We start from the raw sequence: 4,699 nt of genomic DNA on the forward strand, positions 1-4,699 counted from the left end.
ACATTATAAAAATGTTTTTGTCTATTTGTGAGACAGTGCAACCCACATGAATACTTGTGAAATTTCCTATATTTCCCTTGACCTACCAAGATCAATACTAGTGAAGACAGAGAGAGGTAGAACAAATTTCCACATGCTACCATATTCCACAGGGTTGCCTACAAATTCACCTTGGTAGTTTAGTTCCCTTCTCTGAGGTTAATGGGAAGCCAAAGACCACAGAAAAATGGGTTACTCCTGCCACTGAAGCCCAGCTGAGATACCCAGGAGAAGAAGCACCTCTCCAACCCAGTGGTTGCTATGGGTACAACTTCTCTACCCTGAGGCTCACATCTCTTCCTCTTCTGAGGAAGAGGATCTATACCACAGATTCTTTTAAAGAGAGGGAGGCCTGCCAGGTTAGAGATGTTACAGAAACCACCTAGTCTTCCCCCTTCTTCCCTGAAGAGGAAGAAGTGTTTGCTTTCAATTTCAAGGAGCCGGGAGAGCACACCAAAAATATTCTACAGATGAAAATATGCAATGAGAGGAATCAAAATGTTGGTGGAAGCATGAAGAATGATTGACCAAGAAAGGTGGATTTCCCCATTATCTTCCCAAAAGGTTGATGATAGCTAGGGTGTGGTCCAGCTCTTTCTCACCATAAAAATCTATTATTTTAGCAATACTCTGGCCTCAGGGCACACATCACATGTAGAAAATTGTCATTTGAACTATTACCTCAAATCAGTAGTAATGTTCAACTTGGGATTTTAGAAACCCTTGGGAAATTGTCATATAATTTCCTTGAAAAATCTTGGCAGAGAACAATGCAGACATCTGGGAGTCAGCTTCACCGCAGACAATGGAAATATAAATATAAGGGTATCACCAGGAATTTGTTCTCAACAGTGACCAATTAATTACCCCCAGGACACCTGATACCCCTTTACTTTCTGCCCCTGTCTCTTCAGCATCTAATAAGGTTTGAAAGCATGTACTCTCTGCATACTGGCTGGGTCCATCCTACTTGGTGACTATGCAGTCTCATTGGGAAAACACCCGGGAGCCTCAGATTTGCTCGTCAGCACCTTCTCACTGTTGATGCAGTAAAACAAGGATGCTACTCACAAGGAAAGGTAACAATAAGATGGAGGAGAATAGTGTAAGAGAAGGTATTTGGAGCAGGTGTGCCCATAACATGGAGCACTGCCACAGAAAGACCCTTGTCTCAGCAACATCCAAGGCTAAACCTATAAGCTGCCTGCTGTGTATAACCAGTATAGGAGGTGACAGGATTGTGGCATGGTAGGTGGGCTTCTACCCACTGGGGGAAGCAGAACCAGACATTTCATCAGAATCCTAACTAGTGGAAGTTCAGCTCTAGCCCAGAACTGGGGGCTATGAAATGTGATTATTTTATCTGTCTGCTCCTTTCTGGGGTTTCAGTGGCCCAGGCCTCTGTGTAGACTTGTTGTGCTATGAAACCTCTGGGCTACTGAAACAGAGCTTTGTCATTCAGAACACTGGCAACATGGGATCATATTCATACCCACTCTGGAACAACAGGCTGTGACAAATGAGTTTCCTTCTCTTTCCCCTCAGCCTGGAGCAAGCTCTTGATTTCTTAGAAGATAATAGCTGTGAAGGAAGGAAGCCCTGCCTCCCATGTGGTGACTCTTCTGTACATGCCTGGCCTCAGGCATCCTGGTAAATTGGTGGGCTTACTGGGGTCAACAGGAACAAAAGGAGAGGCTCCTTTAGACTGTACCACTCAGAGATGAGCAGTTTGCTTTCATGAGCAGCCCTTCAAGGACCTGATCCATGGCAGGTTAATGAGAGAGACACTTTCCTCACAACCTTTAGCCCAGTATTGAAAATGCTAGAGCCAAAACCAACCTGAGAGAAGTTACTGATTGGGAGGACTGAAGGGGGGAAAAAAAAAAAAAAGCACTGAGCTTTGATGTAAGAGTGTCAGGTGCCCAGCATATCCACTCAAGTGGGTTAATCCAAGAAGTATTTGCACTCCCACCTCCATCACTGGCCAACATTAAACTGGAAGCTGAGTGGTAAGTCCCAGATTTACAGCTTAGCTGTTGTTGAGCAGTCCTCAATAACTCTGGTCTCCAGTCTCTTCTGTAAAATGCCTGTACTAACACAGATCCTAAGCCCCATGTCATTCTACAGGTCAAAAACTCATCAGCAATACTACCTAAGGCTAGAAATAATTAAGATAAATAAAATGAATCTTTCTTTTAAGGTTGAAAGAACAACAACAATAGATTTGGTCCAATTAAAAATGTTTTGACACTGCACTTGGAAGCTATAGGGGTTCTGGTTCTGGCAATCAGGCTAAAGTCAGCTATGTGACCTAAGCTGTCTGGAACTCTCTAAGCCTCAGTTTCTGCTTCGATAGAAGGAACTCCTGATTATTGTGAGTAACAGAAATACTGAATTTCAGTGACCAGAATAGAATAAGCTCAAGCTCTCAACACATCATGATGATGACAGCTTGGACCATAGAATGTGTGACATTATTAAGGGGATACTCAAAGGGAATATTACTAAACTTACTGTTATGTTTACTGAAAATTGATAATATCATTAAACACAATAAAATGATAGAACTAAGAAACTGTCAATACCTCTGCTTACTGATGATGTTCTATTTAAGCATTCTGTTAATAATGATTACAATTAGACCTAGAGGAAAACACAGGAAATGTTGGCATATGCCAAGTGAGTTATATTCTTTATCTTAATTCTCACAAGAATATTAATAGGTAGATCCTATCATCTTTTTTCTACAGAGGTTGAAAGGGAAGTCCACAACGCTTAACTACCTTTCCAAAGATGACTCATCTTTCAGGAGTTGGAACTCATTAATGAACTAGTATTGAAGTCTGGCCTTTCTGACTCTAGAACCAACTTTGCTATCAGCCTAACCACCTTCTTAGATAGGCAAAAACCTAATCATATGCCCACTAAAACAATTGTGCTCCCCAATGTCTTTATTGTAGGTTAGACCGGCAGTGATACTGCTATGGGAAGAGATGCTCACAGAAATGGAGAATAGAACATCTGTCCAAGAATTCACCTTGGAGGGGTTTCCTGCCATCCAACACCTGGGAAAGGTCCTCTTCCTGCTGCACCTGCTGGCATACCTGGCATCCACTGCAGGTAATGCTATCATAGTCACCATCACCTGTGCCAACTCCCGGCTCCACACACCTATGTACTTGTTCCTCAGCATTTTCTCCTTTGTGGAGGGTGGTGTCGTAAGTGCTGTTATTCCTAAGTTGCTTGTCATCTTTCTCTCAGCAAACCATTTCCTTTCCTGCCTGTTTCATACAAGCTTTTGTCTTTTTATTTCTGGGAGCAGCAGCTTTCTTCCTCATAGCCGTGATGTCTCTGGATCAGTATGTGGCCATTTGCAAGCCTCTGCATTACCCGACCATCATGAACCTGAAGACTTGCTTCCTCCTGGTCACTGCCTGCTTCACATTGGCCTTTCCCTTTATCACTGGGCTGGTAGTGAAAGTTTTCCAGTTGTCCTTCTGTGGTCCCCGTATCATTCCTCACTTTTTCTGTGACCTTGCCCCCCTGATTCATCTCTCCTGCTCTGACACCAGACCTACTGAAATGTTGACCTTTGTCCTCGCTTTGTTTGTCCTTATAACATCTCTTATCATAACCATCATTGCATACAGCAACATAGTAGTCACAATCATACAACTCCCATCAGCCAAGGAGAAACAGAAAGCTTTCTCTAACTGCTCCTCTCACCTCATAGTCCTCTCTCTGATGTATGGCAGCTGTGTGTTTATATATGTGAAACCAAAGCAAACGAACAGGCTGGAATCCAACAGGGAGGCTGCCCTTGTGAACACGGTGGTGACCCCCTTGCTCAACCCTGTCATCTACACTCTGCGGAACAAGCAGGTGCACCGGGCTCTGAGGGAGACAATGTGCAGAATGAAAATATCAAGATAAAAAATTCACATGGCTTTGGAGTGGAAGGCTTCAGAGAACCCTGTGTCCTCATTCTGGTGAGTATAGCAGTCCACAGAGTTGTATTGCAGGGTCTCTGATAGACCTCACTGAATTCTGCACATTCCTAACAAAATGGAAACCTGCTTCTTCCAGGCTACATTTTACCTTGATGTGCATAGTTATCCCCTCCATAAATATCCCACATATTGATGACAACTGATTAATTGTAAAATTCTTCACTAAATTATTATTCTTCCCTCTTTATAAATCATGTGCTTGAAATTTCCAAAATTTAGTAAATTTATAGTTATTATTTCCCTTCTCTCTACCCATGAATGTGGCTGAACAGAATTAATAAATATTTACCAGAAGTCATTTAGATATTCAAATGATAGAAATTTATATAATAGGAATGTAGAAAATAATGGAAATAGTATGAATGTTTGGGTCTGCCTTCCCTCCATGCTTAGACCAAGGAAATAGTGGTCATAATACCCTTCACCTTGGAATTATTTGCTTTGCATTAGGTGTGCTCTTAAATGCTGTTCTTGGCCCTTAGCTTTGCTACATATATATGCATCAATCCCATTCTGGAGATAAACAGAATTGTTCTCAGTCTTAGAGAACAAAACACTGAAGAGGGAATAATCACAGCATCCCATGGCTGACCAATGTTCCTACTTCCTAAATTATTTATTCTAGCTCCAGCCCCTCAGATGCATAATGC

The 4,699-nt window shown here is 42.2% G+C and overlaps 1 pseudogene; it reads left to right on the top strand.

Annotated features, from left to right (window-relative positions):
- Positions 1 to 3,020: 3,020 nt before the first annotated feature.
- Positions 3,021 to 3,972, top strand: LOC101679145 (annotated as a pseudogene).
- The last annotated feature ends 727 nt before the right edge of the window (positions 3,973 to 4,699 follow it).

This window comes from Mustela putorius, unplaced genomic scaffold (assembly GCF_011764305.1).
Source record: "Mustela putorius furo isolate JIRA1106 unplaced genomic scaffold, ASM1176430v1.1 tig00003909_pilon_pilon_pilon, whole genome shotgun sequence".
NCBI lineage: Eukaryota > Metazoa > Chordata > Mammalia > Carnivora > Mustelidae > Mustela > Mustela putorius.